This window comes from Heptranchias perlo, chromosome 20, assembly GCF_035084215.1.
Source record: "Heptranchias perlo isolate sHepPer1 chromosome 20, sHepPer1.hap1, whole genome shotgun sequence".
NCBI lineage: Eukaryota > Metazoa > Chordata > Chondrichthyes > Hexanchiformes > Hexanchidae > Heptranchias > Heptranchias perlo.
Genome location: NC_090344.1, coordinates 2,091,011 through 2,108,179, shown reverse-complemented (window position 1 = coordinate 2,108,179; position 17,169 = coordinate 2,091,011). Strand labels below are relative to the sequence as shown.

Here is a 17,169-nt window from a genome sequence, read left to right as displayed (position 1 = left end):
TTAAGCTGATTTGTGAGAGATCATTGAAGGCTCCTGAAGTGCAGCCTCGGTTAATAACCACAGTTATAGACAGCATTGCGGCCGCGGCAACAAACATCAGTTTTTCGATGTTTGATGTTCCCCAGCTCCCGGATTGATTGAGGCCACGACAGAAACAACATTAAGCCCCTCTTTCGGCCCCGCTCTCTCCAATCACACGTTGCTGGCGGGAAGCTGCAATTCCCGCTACAGACAACGCATTACTGCCCATCCCTGGGAAACAAGGCACCACCGAAGCTTTGACAACACATCGCAGGCATCGTCTGTCCCGGAGCTGTTGCTCCGCAACAAAGGCAGAACTTAACAGCTGTTTCAAAATTTATACCTTGAACACTGGACTCTGATATCACTACCCGCTTTAAAAGTTTGATGCTTTAACGAACGAGCTACCCAGGCTCGCTAGTCGTTAAGTTCCTATCTTAAATATTCATAAGAGGACTCTGAATTATCCCTCGAAGACGTCGAACAGGGGTGATGGTCACTGTTCTAAAATTCTCAGTCACGTGTTGAGGGGTATCCTTGATTTTATTGAACATGATCTAAGAAACATGGACAGCGAACTCGTGAGCTAAAATTCTTCTTGTTTGTGCCAAATGTCTTGTCATTCGTTTGCACCAATTAAAAGGGATGTGCTGTAAGTCCCGGATCATTCCGTGTCTGTGTCTATTTAAAAGGGATGTGCTGTAAGTCCCGGATCATTCCGTGTCTGTGTCTATTTAAAAGGGATGTGCTGTAAGTCCCGGATCATTCTGTGTCTCTGCCTGCTTAAAAGGGATGTGCTGCAAGTTCCGGATCATTCCGTGTCTGTGTCTGTTTAAAAGGGATGTGCTCTCAGTCCCGGATCATTCCGTGTCTGTGTCTGTTTAAAAGGGATGCGCTGTAAGTGCCGGATCATTCCGTGTCTCTGTCTGTTTAAAAGGGATGTGATGTAAGTCCCGGATCATTCCGTGTCTGTGTCTGTTTAAAAGGATTTGCGGTAAGTCCTGGATCATTCCGTGTCTGTGTCTGTTTAAAAGGGATGTGATGTAAGTCCTGTATCATTCCGTGTCTGTGTCTGTTTAAAAGGGATGTGCTGTCAGTCCTGTATCATTCCGTGTCTGTGTCTGTTTAAAACTGATGTGCCGTAAATCCCAGATTATTCCGTGTCTCTGTCTGTTGAAAAGGTATGTGCCGTAAGGCCCAGATTATTCCTTTTCTGTGTCTGTTTAAAAAGCTGTGCTGTAAGTCCCGGATCATTCCGTGTGCGTTTCACCCGATTTTCTTGATACCTTTTTTTCCTTCCGAACTGAAATGACGATCCTCTCTCGAGGAGAAGGTTCACCGCCTGCATCGGGCAACTGGTAGGAAAAATAACAAAAACTGATGAGACCATGTTCATTCCGCTGGGCTTCAATTCCAATCTCCGCACTCTATCCCCCATTCATCCCCCCCCTCCCCCAGATATTATAATCTGCGATATTCATAAGGGAATGGCGAAGCCGAATATCACGATTATAATTTTCTTGTTTCGTCAACACTGAATAGCATCAATTGTAATGATTCAGAAGGTAATCATGGAATCCTACAGCACAGAAGGAAGCCATTCGGCCGTCGTACCTGTGCTGGCTCTTTCGAAGACCTTTCCATTTCGACCCACACCCCATATTTTTCCCCATAACCCTGCAAATTAGTCCTCTTCAATATGTCCAATTGCCGTTTGAATGATCCTGTGGAATCTGCTTCCACCGTCCTTTCAGGAAGTGCGTTCCTGATCTTAACAAACCCTCAGTGTGAAACAATTCTCCTCAATTCCCCTATAGTTCTTTTCCCAATTATTTTAAATCTATGACCCACTTCCCAGAGGAAACAGTTACTCCCTACTTGCTCTTTCAAAACCCCTCATTATTTTGAATATCTCTATTAGGTCTCCCGTTAACCATCTCTGCTGTAAGGAGAATAATCCCAGCTTCTCCAATCTCTCCATGTAACTGAAGTCCCTCATCACTGGTATCATCCAGGTCAACCTGCTCTGAATCCCCTTCAATGCCTTTTCATCCTTAAGTGTGGTGTCCAGAACTGTACATATCGTCCAGCTGAGGCCTAACCACTGATTTGTAAGGATTAGTATGACTTCCTTTTTTTGTATTCAATGCCCCTATTTACAAAGCAAAGTATCCCTTCTGCTTTCTCAACCGCCTTAACAACTTGCCGTGTTTTGTGAATATGCACCTCCAGGTTCCTCTGCTCTTTCATAAATTGTTCCATTTAGATTATACTAACTCTCCATGTTCTTCTTCCAAAAGTGCATCACCTCACACTGATCTGCATTAAATCTGTCACGTGACTGCCCATTTCACCATTCTGTCCATGTCCTCCTGAAATCTGCTACTATCTTCCTCACAATTTACAACTTTTTCAACTTTTGCAATATCCGCAAACTTCGAAACTGTACTCCCTATTCCCACATCCAAGTCATTTATATATAACAAGAAAAGCAATAGTCCTGGTACCGACCCCTGGGGGATCCCACTGCATGTTTCCCTCCAGTCAGAAAAACATCCGTTCACCACTGCTCTCTGCCTCCTATCCCTTAGCCAATTACGTGCCCGCATTACCACTGGTCCTTTAACCCCACGTGCTTCTAGTTTTCGAATAAATCTGTTACGTATTAATTTCTAAAATGTGACCTGAGAATAGCTGTAACCCCGTTATCTTATTCTTAAGCAATGAGAATACAGATATTAAGGCCGAGTGATAGATCAGGTGCATTCCCATTACCCGGAGGTGACGGGACCTGAGGAGGGGAAGGCCCATCTGGGCCTTCAGATGTTCCGTCTCCGTTTTCCGAAAACGGAGACGGAACATCGCAAAGATCATCCCGTCGAAATACAACATTTGACTGAAGATCCGAAAGCCATGTTCCATCCGGACCTAGCCGTTCAAGGAAGCCTGATAAGTCCATCAGGGGAAAACACAGAGAGAGAGAAGAAATGCAGACAGAGGTAGAGAGAAGCACGCAAAGAAAATAATAGCATAAATCTCCGCATTCGGTGATTAAGCTGAATTTCAGGTGCAGCTTAAATTAAACCCCATATCGTGAAATGTTATAGGTAAACATGTGGCTGGATTATGTCTTTATCTCTGAGAGAAGTACTGCCTGGTAATTACAGCTCATATTTATTTGAGCATTTCGCACTATGAGTGTGAGTTGGTTTTGAACGCCCAGGTGAATTTCAAAGTCCATGCCTTGCATAATTCTCTCGTTAACCCACAGGTACCGCGCGGCTGTGAAGCAGGCTGCCCAGGAGCTTTGCAGACTGTATATTCAAGACATATGTCCAACGCTACACGTGCAACCTGCAGCTGTGTGTACATTAGCGGTTCAGTGGTGGAACCCTCGTCTGCCGGTAGGAAACCAGGGGTTTGGTTCCAGGCCAATGCAGCATCCTTTACCTTTTCATTCTGCACACATGAGATCGCCTGAATTGGGATAAATTCACGTGCCGGCTTCAATCTGTAAAACTTCTTGAAAGATTATCTTCATTTCGTCTCCGTGTGTTACGTGGACAAACCCTCTGCATTCTGTCCTCTGGTGCTCAAACATGCTCTGCTGGAGATAAGTCAAGCCTGCCTTCTGCACCGCTGAAAAGATGTGAGAAACCAATTGGTGATTTTTGATTAAAAATGGGGACACAACGGGGCTCATCCGGTTTGAACCAGTGAAACTCCCTGAGCGAGAATCAGACCCAAAGGCAACGGAGACGTTCAGCGAGGGTAAAATTCCGCTCCCAAAGACCCGATCCGCCATCCTTTCAGAACTCCCTGTCCATCCAATCTCGCTTCTTGTACCATGTACGATGCAGAGCAATATCAGGTTCTACACCAATTATTTCATATCAACAATATTACTCTCTCTTTATCAAATTCGTTTTGAATGTACGACTTGTAACAAAAGTAACACTTTACAGAATGAACTGCGCTGAAACGACATTGTCGTCTGTCTCGGTATCGTCACAATATACACTGGAACACAAATGAACTTTCCTCAAATTGCTACTTTCATTCACTATGAGAACGAAGAGACGTAAGTGGACATTTGCAACAAGACAATGTGCCAGCATTGGTGGTTCAGTGGTAGAATTCTCGCCTCCCACGCGAGGGACTCGGGTTCGATTCCCGGCCAATGCAGGGTCGCTTTGTTTTCAACACCAATGGGGAACTGGAGTTGGCCATTTTGCCCCTCGAGACGGTTCCGCAATTCAATGAGATGATGGCTGATCTGTGACCAACCTCCACAGAACCGCCTGAGCATCATCGACCTTAATTCCTTTGGTTCACAAAAACCTGTCAAACTCAGGTTTAAAATTAACAATTAAGCTCGCATCAACTGCTGTTTGCGACAGAGAGTTCCAAACTTCTACCTCCCTTTTCTTGTGGAAGTGTTTCCCAACTTCACTCCTGCAATTGCTGACTCCAATATTGATGCTTTGTCCTCTCGTCCCAGGCACCCAACGAGCAGAAATAGTTTCTCTCTATCTACCCCAACAATTCCCTTAATATCTTGAAAACTTCGATAAAATCAGCCCTTAACCTCCCAAATTCCAGGGTAAACAACCCTAGTTTGTGTAATCTCTCGTCGGAATTTAACCCTTGGAGTCCAGGTATCATTCTAGTAAATCTACACTGCACTCCCTCCACAGCCAATATATCCTCCCTCAGGTGCGGTGCCCAGAACTGAACACAGTACTCCAGGTGTGGTCTAACCAGAGCTTTGAATAGTTGTAGCATAATGTCTATTCTCTAGTATTCTATTCCTCTAAATATAAAGGCCAGCATTACATTAACCTTTTTGATTATTTTCTGCACCTGTCCATGACATTCTAATGACTATGTAGCTGCACCCCGAAGTCCCTTTGGACCAGTTTCCAGCATTTCATCATTTAGAAAGTATTCTGAAATATTATCTTTAGGTCCAAAGTGGATGACCTCACACTGGACTAAATTGAAATCCATTTGTCACAGTTTTGCCCATTCATTTATTATATTAATGTCTCTCTGTAATATTGTTCTTCCATCTGCACTGCGTACAATGCTGCCCATCTTGGTGTTATCGGCTAATTTGGATATGTGGCTTTCTATCCTGTCATCTAATATCAATGAGGCCGCCTGAAGGTAAATTCACATCGAGCTTCAATCTCCTCATCAGCTTGAGACATTTATTTACTTCACATGTGTTTCGCCTTGGAAAGTTCCGTACTCTCTCCTCTGGATCTTAAAATTGCTCTGGATATAATTCGATTCGACCAACAGCAACACTGAAAAGGTATCAGAAGCCAATTGGTTACTTTTCACAAAAAGCCTTGTGGTTGTAAGGGTCGTCGTGGATTCGAACCCGGCATCATTCGTATCATTAATCAATAAAATCTCCAAAGTGAGAATCATACCCCGAGAACAACAAACCACTGTCGCTGACGTCGTGCAGCCAGTATAAATGTCCGCTGTCTCCCACAGCCGATCAGCCATCTTTCAGACCGCTTCTGTCCATCCCATCTCGTTTTCTATTCAGGTGTACAGCAATATCAACTTGCACACTAACTATTTCCAATCACCAATATTAGTCTCCCTTTACCAAATGGTTTTGACTGTACGACTTGTATTATCAAGTAAGACGTTTCACAATTAGTTGCTCTGAAACTACCTTGCTTGGGAGGATACTGAGAGGTGTAGATGAACAGAGGGATCTTGGAGTGCATGTCCACAGATCCCTGAATGTAGATGGACAGGTAGATAAGGTGGTTAAAAGGCATGCAGGATACTTTCCTTCATTAGCCGAGGCATAGACTGTAATAGCAGTGAGGTTATGCTTGAACTGTATATAACATTAGTTAGGCCACAACTTGAGTACTGCGTGCAGTTGTGGTCATCACATTACAGGAAATATGTGATTGCACTGGAGACTCGTGACTCCCCGAAACCTTTCTAACATCTACAAGGCATAAGTCAGGAGTGTGATGGAATACTCTCCACTTGCCTGGATGAGTGCAGCTCCAACAACACTCAAGAGGCTCGACACAACCCAGGAAAAAGCAGCCCACTTGATTGGCACATCATCCACCACCTTAAACATTCACTCCCTCCACCACCAGCGCACCGTGGCTGCAGTCTGTACCATCCACAAGATGCACCTCCCAAACCCGCGACCTCTCCCACCTGGAAGGATAAGGGCTGAAGGCGCATATGAACACCACAACCTGCACGCCCCCTTCAAATCACACATCATCGTTACTTGGAAATATATCGCCGTTCCTTCATCGTCGCTGGGTCAAAATCCTGGAACTCCCGACCTCGCAGCACTGTGGGAGAACCTTCACCACACGGAGAGCAGCGGTTCAAGAAGGCGGATCATCACCATCTTCTCAAGGGCAATTAGGATTGGGCAATAAGTGCTGGCCTTTCCACCGACGCCGACATCCCATGAATGATTAAAAAAATGTTAGGATTTCCTTCAGTCTGAAACAGAATGTTGCTGGTTGATTAATGGCGATTAAAACGAGTATTAATCTTTTTACAGAGTTTAATGATTTTTGCTAAATTAATACAATAAACTATTATGTAAAAGTTAATTCCCTGAACGGGAATCTGACCCGGCTCTCGCACTGAGAGCATTTGCAGACGGCATGTATCTCCTGAGTTAAGCCGATATGCATTTGCACAGTTGACTTTTCGTTCTGTATTAATTATCACGTTCGTCTAACACACTAAATAACCCTGGTTCGAAACCGAGCGGAAATATTTTGAAAACGTTATCCACTAACATTTAATAAATATAAATAAAGCAAGAATTCACTCTGTAGTAAAATATGAATAAAATACAGCACCTCATAGAACCTCTGCACAGTTCTACACAAACTCAAGCATTACAGAGATACCGACAATGTCTCTTCCTCACTCCCGTTTCCTGCCTTGACGGTGCAGAAAGCCCCTCTCAAAGCTGCAAATTGCGACAGTTTTCCGTTGATTTGTGAGAGATCATTAAAGAATCCTGCAGCGCTGCCTCGGTTAATAACTGCAGTTCTAAATAGCACTGCATCCATCAGTTTTTCGATTTCGATGTTCCCCAGCTCCCGGATTGAGTGAGGCCATCACAGCGATAACATTCAGGCCGCCTGTCCGGCCCCGCTCTCTCCAATCACACGTTGCTGGCGGAAAGCAGCGAATGCCGCCGAAGAAAGCGCATTTCTGTCCATCCCTGGGAAATAAGATACCACCGAAGCTTTGAAAGCACATCGCAGCATCGTCTGTCCCGCAGTTGTTGCTCCGCTGCAAAGACAGAACTTGCCAGCTGTTTCAAAATTTACAGCCGAAACCAGACTTTGAACCTTCAGATCATTATCGGTTTTAAAAGTCCGATGTTCTCCCGACTGAGCTACCCGGACTCGCGATGAGAAAAGTTTCCATTATGCAGATTCCTGCACTATGAATTATCCATCGTTGACGTCGAACCATGATGAGGATCCCTTTTTGAAAATTCTCAGTAACGTGTTGAGGAGCATCCTTGTTTCTGTTGAACATGATGTAAGAAACATGGACAGTGAACTCGTGAGGTTACCATTCTTCTTGTTTGTGCCAAATGTCTTGTCATTCGCTCGCACCAATTAAAATAACACTTTACCCAGTGGCTCAAAAGCTGAACTTGTCCCACACGGGAGTTGGAAAAAACCTCCCGACCTTTCAGCGTATTAACATCTGTCAGCTGAATAATTTCACCGGTTACACAGTGACATCAGGCAGCAGATTTCCCTTCCAAATTTTCCCTACACGAAACTTCCAACCGATGAATATCCGCTAAACGAAAGGAAGAATTGTTTGTTTGGTTCTTTAGATTTAAAGATCTGGTACCGGCCCCTTTGCCATATCAGCTGCCGCTAATCGCCCCCTCTCCCCCTATAAACAAGTAAACTCACACCTGGTATTGCAAGACGGGAGGCCAGAGGAACCCAAGTGCCCACGTGGGAACAATAAGAAGTAGATGCATTATGGAACATATCAGTTGAACCTTGAACTCCGGTCAAAATGTTCCACTGTTCTAGGTGAGGCTAAAACTCACAACCTGGGCATTTTTGGAGCAACATAAGAGTACAGCACGCTGACCGTTTGCGCCACAAGAGCAGCGCACAATCGGTAACATCTGTGCTCCGGTCAAACAGCTTCATTTTCCGTCTCCCAATTATCGCTTCGTGATCTTTCTCCGATTTCTCCAAGAAGCCTCCAATCAAGATGCGCTTCGATAAATGTCCGCAGTGAACTTTAAAGGTCGTGGAATCTGAAACAAAACCCCAGAAGATAAGAACTTTTATTTATATTATTATTAACTAAAGGACAATTTTTGATGGTACTTTAAGGAGGATTTGGATAAAGTGTGAAATGAAACTGAGAAACTCTCCCTGGGCTGTCGTTGATTGAAGAGATGGGAGTTATTTCATTTGAAAACCGAGGCTCGGAACTTCCTGATGGAGAAGTGTGACAGAAGATTGTGGTTCGTGGCAGTTGTCCAGGCGATCTGGAGGAGAGGGAGATAAGTCAAAGTCACAGCTGTGACAGCTCAAGTGCTCTGCTTATCTGCAATATTTAAAAAAGTAATGTTCAGTACAGGGCAAACCGATTTGGTATCGGTTATCAAAAATACTGAAGGATACAGGTTCAAAGGCGGATTTGTGAAGAGGGAACGGATTTAACCGCCAGACCGAAATCATTCCACGTGAATCTGAAGCGTCTTGAGGAAAACGGCAGCGCGAACTGTGATGTTCGTGTCATCACTTCAAAGACCCTCCAATTACCGACAGTATCTTTGAACGAGTTGTGCACAAAACCGTGAGTGAAGCCGCTTTGCATTTTTCAAACGTGTAGGTGACGATATTGGCGTTAATAAGGGTCGATTTCAATTATTTGAAATCTCACCATACCTCTTGACCCGAAAATCGACGATAAAATCGGGTTTTTCCTGTAGGTCGTGAATTGAAGGGAAAGCCGCATCAAACAGATCAGAGAAATGAAGAGCAGAAAATGTGGATGAAATTTGCACGATTGAAAATCCCTGTTTTTCGGAAGACTCAGTCCCCAATGGTGGAGAGGATTGATATTTCGAGCTGTTATTCACCAGCCTAAACTTCAGTAATTTCCTGTTTGCTGACAATGAGATGAGACGGAATGAACAGGTCTAACGATCCGGTCTGTAACACAGGACAATGATTCAGTGCAGCTCGTTACCCAGTCACTGGGCTCCGTTATAGCCGCTCCTGTCAGCAACACACAAAGATAAATAGTAAATCGGAAACAGAAAGAGTTAATATATAACACTTTATAGCAATCACCATTTTTTCCCTCTTCCCGGCTTTTAAAACAATCTGTTTCACAGTTTGTCAAACCCAAAACAGCCTCTGGGATTTGCTGATCGAGAATTTCAGTGGAAATTGGGACCGTCACTTAGTATCGGAACAAATATACCCGCTGAGGTTTCGGGGTTGTTACTGGTTTATTTATATCAGTGAGTGACTGGTTTTAAACTAGGTGAGGATCTAAACCTGAGGTGAGAGCCTGGGATAGACAAGAGATTCTTCAATGTATCAAGTTAAATTACACTGATTCCACCAACACTGGACATCACATCCCTTAAACATTGTTACCTGTTACTATCTAAAACTGGTGAGGGTGGAAATGGGAAATAACTGAAGAAAACTTTCATTGTATCCAACTTATTATTATTATACAAACAATGCACAGCCTATCCCACAAAACAGACTCAATGTAAAACCAGTCGCCAGTTCCAGAGCCGCTGTGCCTGTTATGTGATTTGCATCCGATTCTGACTGACTTAGCATCAGACGCGCTCCCGTCAACAGTAAACGGACGGGGCCGGATCCATAAGAGAAAAATGAGGACCGACCTCCGCATAACCTGTCTTCATAATTTAACCATTTTAGCCCCGGTATCATTCTGGTCATTCGGCGCTGAACCCACTCCAAGGCCAATATTTCCTTCCTGATGTGTGGTGCCCAGAGCTGAATGCAGTACTTTAAATGGGGTCTCAGCAGAGATTTCTATCTGTAACCTTCTCTACACCCCCCCCCCCCCTGCCCCCTTGAATACCAGCTTCCTTGAGATAAAGGCCAACATGCCATGAGACATTTATTTTAATTTTTCAACCATTCCATTGGCTTTGAGCGATTTCTGTACTTGGACCCCTGAACCTCTCTGCTCCTCCACAGTTCCTAGCTTCTCACCATTTAGAGAATACTCTGATCTATCTTGCTTCAGTCCAAAGTAGATGAACTCACACTTCTCCATATTGAAAGGTTGAACAGACTGGAACTCTTCTGTATAGAAAAGAGAAGGCTGAGGGGTGACCTGATATAGGACTTTAAGATTATGCAAGGGTTTGATAGGTTAGACGTACATAAGGTGTTTGCATTTGTGGAGGTGGGGACTCCAAATCATTGGGGCAATGAATATAAGGTAGTCACTATTTAATTCAACATGACATTCAAGAGGAACACATTTACCCAGAGAGTAGTTAGAATGTGCAATTCGCTCCCACAAAGAGTAGTTTAGGCGAATAGCATGGATTCGTTTACAGCGAAGCTAGAAAAACAAATGGAGGAGAAAGGAATATAAGGGTTTGCTCATAGGGTTAGATGAAGAGGGGTTGGCGGAGGCGTGTTTGCAGCATGAACACCGGCATTGTCTAGTTGGGCCGAATTGCCTGTTTCCGTGATGTACATTCTCTGTAATTCTATGTGACTCCATCTGCCACAGTTTTGCCAACTCACTTAATCTATCAGTTTCCATTGGCAACTTTATGCTTCCATCCACACGACTCACTGTGACACCTATCTTGGTGTCAGCGACACACGTGGATATACGGCTCTCTATTCCTTTGTCTACATCATTTATATGCAGGGTCTCTGTCTCCCACCTTCTAACCAACTCCCTACCCATTTCATTAGGTTGCCTTAAATTCTACGCACCGTCATTGTCGTTAACAGTCTCTTATATGGTACCTTATGGAATACTTCTGGAAGTCAATATCATATATAACAACCATGGACACTCCATCATCTGCCACGTTAGTTACATCTTCATAAAGTTCAACTAGTTTTGTTAGACTTGACTTACCCTTTACAAATCCATGCTGGCTCTCTCTGATCAATTCATGTTTATCCAAGTGCTCAATCTTTCTTTCCCTAATAACGGATACTGGCAACTTCCCCGCAACGGATGTCAGACTAATGGGACTATAATTTCCAACATCATCTCTGCTACCCATCCCAAATAATGGAGTGACATTGAAATTGTTTCCATCAAAGGAACAATTCCTGAATCAAGAGAGTTTGAACGATCATGACTAAAGCATGTACAATTTCCTCACCGAGTCCTCTCATTCCCCTGGGATGGTAACCATCAGGTCCTGGAGATTTGTCTATCTTTAATCTAATTATTTTCTCCATTGCCATTATTTTACTTATACTGAATCCCCTTAATTTATTTACAGTTTTCCTCATATCTCTAATATGTTAGCCTCATTTATTTCTGTGAAGAACGAAGCAAAGTAAATATTTAGCAACTCGACATTTCATGATTTTCAATTACAATATCACCTCCATCTGTCTTTAAGCGGCCCACATTACTCTAAGCCTCCCTTCTTTCACTTAATATACTGGTAAAAATCTTGACTGTTGTCCTCATTTTCCAACAGGATTTTCTCCTTTTCCCTGTTTGGACCTCTTCCGGTTTTTAATTTTCAGCACCGCAATAAACAATACTTTGCTGTAAAGTTCGTCTCAATAGTTCTTCACTTTCAGAGCGAGAATTGTCTAAACTGGTAATTTATTTAATGTAACAAACATAAGTACACATACTCATCCGTATATCAACGCATTGATGGACACACAAAGATGAACACAATGAGATATGCAGGCAGCATCGGGATGCACAGGTGAACGGACAAGCGAAACAGACAAAGATGAAACGGTCTGAACCCCAAACAGACAGTGACGTATCGCTGATAGATATTAGTGAGAGGAGGTGGGGCTGAGCTATCATGAATGGGCGCTGTGGCTTAGTTGGTTAAAGCATCTGTCTTGCAAACAGGAGATCCTGGGCTCAACTCCCAGCAGTGCTTTGCATAACTAGTTACTTTTAACTAATTTGTGGAATTCAGCGACAAAATGACACTTTGGAATTGGTATTTGTTCAGGTTTGAGGAGGAAACGGATATCAAATTGACTCTTCGAAAACGCCCTTTCATTGTTCAGTCAGACCTCTCATAAAATGTGTCTGTAACGGGTTAACTGAAAGACACGTTCTTGTTTCTGGGCTCGTTGGGGTCAGGGTGGAATTCACGATTTGAGGTTCACACGCGGAAGTCGTCCTAATTTGGACCGAGACTTGTGATCTTGACCTGCGGTGAAAATCTTTGCAAAGAGGAAAATTAAGTCCTCAAATCACTCAACCTGAATCTTCAGACCCCGATGAAATATATCCCAGGCTGTTAACAGAAGCAAGGAAGGAATTAACGGAGGCTCTGACCATAGTTTTCCAATACTCCCTGGTTACAGGTGATATGCCGAAGGATTGGTGGACTGCTAAAGTTGTACTGTTGTATCAGTGCAGGTCAAAGGCTGGATATTCTGCGCCAAGTGACTCAACTTCTAATTCCCTGAAGCCGTTCAACCATCGACAAGGCGCAAGTTGAGCGAATTGGAGTTTCATGTGATGGTCATCGACCTGAAACGTTAGCTCTGTCTCCATGTGTAAAGACCTGCTGAGGAAAAACACATTTGCAGTTTTTGTTTCAGTATTTTCATTTTGAATAAAGGGGCTTTCCCGTATCTTCGCATGCGATGAGGTGGCCGAGAGGTTAAGGCGATGGACTGTTAATCTATTATGCTGTGCACGCGTGGGTTCGAATCCCATCCTCGTCGTCATTGTGTTTAAGTTTTGTTTCTCTCATTCAGTCCACCCAGTTGGTCTGGTTGAAGTCCCATCCTTCTCGAAACGGCAGACGGAGGGGTTTGCATTGTTTGCTGAAATAAGCAACAGTTCCTTCCAAGAAGGTGTTGAGATTGTAAAGTCGCGAAGTATCAAATTGTACATTGGTGTCATTGTAAAAAGAGTAAATCTTATGATCAACATAAGAGAAACTTATGTACCATAATTATGATTTATGTCCGGATCATTCCGTGTCTGTGTCTGTTTAAAAGGGACGTCCTGGAAGTCCCGGATTATTTCGTATCTGTGTCTGTTTAAAAGGGGTGTGCTGTAATTCCCGGATCATTCTGTGTGCGTTGTACCCGATTTTCTTGATACCTTTTTCCTTCTGAACTGAAATGACGATCCTCTCTCGAGAAGAAGGTTCACCGCCTGTTTCGGGCAACTGGTGGGAAAAATATCAAAAACTGATGAGACCAAGTTCATTCTGCTGGGCATCCATTCCAATCTCCGCACTCTATCCCCTATTCAGACCCACCCCCGCCTGGACATTATAATCTGCGATATTCATAAGGGAATGGAGAAGCCGAATATCACGGTTATAATTTTCTTGGTTGCTCAACAATGAATAGCTTCAATTGCAATGATTCAGAAGGTAATCATAGAATGATAGAATCATAGAATCTTACAGCACAGAAGGAGGCCATTCGGCCGTCGTGCCAGTGCCGGCTTTTTCGAAGACCTTTCCAAATTAGACCCACACCCGAGATTATTCCCCATAACCTTGCAAATTAGTCCTCTTCAATTATGTCCAATTGCCTCTTGAGTGATCCCATGGAATCTGCTTCCACCACCCTTTCAGGAAGTCCGTTCCTGATCTTAACAAACCCTCTGTGTGAAAAAAATTCTCCTCAATTCCCCTCTAGTTCTTTTGCCAATTATTTTAAATCTATGACCTCTGTTTACCGACCCACTTGCCAGAGGAAACAGTTTCTCCCGACTTGCTCTTTCAAAACCCCTCATTATTTTGAATATCTCTATTAGGTCTCCCGTTAACCATCTCTGCTGTAAGGAGAACAATCCCAGCTTCTCCAATCTCTCCACATAACTGAAGTCCCTCATCACTGGTATCATCTAGGTCAACCTGTTCTGAATCCTCTTCAATGCCTTTTCATCCTAAAGTGTGGTGCCCAGAACCGTACAATACACTCCAGCTGAGGCCTAACCACTGATTTGTAAGGATGAGTATGATTTCCTTTTTTTTGTATTCAATGGCCCTGTCTGCAAAGCCACGTATCTCATACGCTTTCTTAACCGCCTTATCAACTTGCCCTGTTTTATGAATATAAACCACCAGGTCCCTCTGCTCTTGGAACCCCCCATAAATTGTTCCATTTAGATTATACTGCCTCTCCATGTTCTTCTGCCAAAAATGCATCACTTCACACTGATCGGCGTTAAATCTGTCAAGTGACCGCCCATTTCATCAGTCTGTCCATGTCCTCCTGAAGTCTGCTATTATCTTGCTCATTATTTACTACGTTGCCAAGTTTTGTATCATCCGCAAACTTCGAAATTGTACTCCCTTTTCCCACATCCAAATCATTTATATATAACAAGAAAAGCAATAGTCCTAATACCGACCACTGGGGGATTCCACTGCATATTTCTCACCAGTCAGAAAAACATGCGTTCACCACTAATCTCTGCCTCCTATCACTGAGCCAATTACTTGCCCACGTTACCACCGGCCCTTTAATCCCACGTGCTTCTAGTTTTCGAATAAGTCTGTTATGTGTTAATTTCTAAAATGTGTCCTGAAAATAACTGTAACCCCGTAATTTTATTGTTAACCAATGAGAATACAGATATTTAGACCGAGTGATAGATCGGGTTCATTCCCATTACCCGGAGGTGACGGGACCCGAGGAGGGGAAATCCCATCTGGGTTTATATTTTCCGAAAACGGAGACGGAAAATAGCAAAACTCATCCCGTCGAAATCCAACAATTGGACGAAGAACCGACAGCCTTTTCCCATCCCGGATTTCCAGACCTGGCCGTTGAAGGAAGCATGATAAGTCCATTAGGGAGCAACACCGAAAGTGAAGAAACACAGACAGAGATAGAGAGATACATGCAAAGAAGAATAGTACAAATCTCCAATTCTATGATTGAGCAGAATTTAAGCTGCAGCTTGAATGAAATTCGTCGCATGTCGTGAAATCTTAGAGGTGTATGTAGGGCTGGATTATAAATTTATTTCTGAAAAAAGTAAACACTGCCTTGTAACTACAGCTCTTATTTATTTAACCATTTCACAGTGGCGGTGTAAGCCGATTTCGAACTCCCAGTGAATTTCAAGACCTTGCTTGACCCACGCGTTTGTTCACCCACAGGTAGCACGCGGCTGTCGAGCAGACTGCGCAGGCTCATCACAGGAAATTTTTCAAACTACATGTTCTAGACACGTTTCCAACGCTACACGTGCAGCCTGCAGCCGTGTGTGGATTGGTGGCTCAGTGTGGAACGCTCGCCTGCCGGCGGGAAATCAGGGGTTGGTTCCAGTCCAATGCAGCTTCCTTTACCTTTTTTATTCTGTACCCATGAGATCGCCTGAATTGGGATAAATTCATGTTCCGGGTTCAATCTGTACAACTTCTTGAAAGATTATCTTCATTTCGTCTACTTGTGTTTCGTGAACAAACCCTCTGCATTCTGTCCTCTGGTGTTCAAACATGCTCTGCTGGAGATTAGTCAAACCTGCCTTTTGCATCGCTGAAAAGATGTGAGAAGCCAATTGGTGATTTTTGACCAAAAACGGGAACACAACAGGGTTCATCCTGGATTTGAGCCAGTTAAACTCCCTGAGCGGGAATCAGATCCAAAGATCAACTGGCAAAAGAGCCGTGCAGCCCCTGTAAAATTTCGCTGCCACGCAGCCGATCCGCCATCATTTCAGCACACCATGGCCATCCAAACTCGCTTTCTTGTAAGATATACGATGTAGAGCAATATCAGGTTCTACACTAATTATTTCAGATCAACAATATTGCTCTCTTTTTATCAAATTTGTTTTGAATGTACGACTTGTATTATCAAGTAACACTTCACAGAATGAATTACTCTGAAACGACATTGTCGTCTGTCCAGGCATTGTCATAGTTTACACTCCACCATAAGTACACTTTACTCAAATTGCTGCTTTCATTCACTATGAGAGCGATGAGCCATGAATGTGGAGACATTAGCTACGAATTTATCAGCTGGGTTGCACCTTTCCTTTTCCTGCTGTCTCAGTCTTTTTTTTTCTTTCACATTCTCTGCTATTGTTACAGGTTCGATCAGCTCTCGCCGTTCAAGGAAGCCTGAGAAGTCCATTGTGGACAATACAGAGAGACAAGAGACAGAGACATGGAGAGATAGAGAGATGCAGACAAAGAAAATAAAGAGTATAAATGTCAGGTTATGCAAACGAGCAGAATTTAAGTTACAGATTTGGAGAGATTCCTTCTAGGGTCTTGAAATCTTGCAAGAGAAGATTGGACACAAGTTAAAATCATAGGCCTCGCTGGAGAATCTCTCATTCTGGGAGAGAGATAAATGCAGTCAATTAACTCCAATTAATCTATTTCAGCACTGAAGTAATATTTAAACAGTCGCTCTGCGAGCAGAATTCAAACCTGCGCAGGAAAACCTCAATTGAATTTTGAGTCCAACGCTTTAAACACTCGGCCTCCGCAGCTGTAAACGGCATGTTCATTCAGTTAGGGTTCCAAACGGACACATGCTGCTGTTACAAACGCGCGCATTGATGGTGCTCGGGCTCTAATTCTTATCTGTTACGCTGGAGACCTTGGTTCGATTCCCAATACAATGCAGGATCATTCTGCAACAATGAGGGGCTGAGGAGCAAAAGTATACCATTTCGCCCCTCGAGCCTTATGCGCAATTCAGTGAGATCCTGGTTGATATGTAACTTAACTGCATATTATCGCCTTAGCCCCATATCCCTTAATGCCTTTGGTTGACAAAAATCGATCAATTTCAGTCTTAAAATTGACAATTGAGCTCGCATCAACTGCCGTTTCATAGAATCATAGAATCATAGAAGTTACAACATGGAAACAGGCCCTTCGGCCCAACATGTCCATGTCGCCCAGTT

General features: G+C 43.5%; 3 non-coding genes across 3 annotated transcripts; all 3 read left to right on the top strand.

Moving 5' to 3' along the window:
• The first annotated feature begins 4,135 nt into the window (after window positions 1–4,135).
• On the top strand, window positions 4,136–4,206 carry trnag-ccc (transfer RNA glycine (anticodon CCC)). Its single transcript has one exon. It is a non-coding gene; the product is annotated as a tRNA-Gly (tRNA).
• A 7,916-nt stretch (window positions 4,207–12,122) lies between these two features.
• On the top strand, window positions 12,123–12,196 carry trnaa-ugc (transfer RNA alanine (anticodon UGC)). The gene has a single exon. It is a non-coding gene; the product is annotated as a tRNA-Ala (tRNA).
• A 720-nt stretch (window positions 12,197–12,916) lies between these two features.
• On the top strand, window positions 12,917–12,998 carry trnan-guu (transfer RNA asparagine (anticodon GUU)). The gene has a single exon. It is a non-coding gene; the product is annotated as a tRNA-Asn (tRNA).
• Window positions 12,999–17,169: the final 4,171 nt, after the last annotated feature.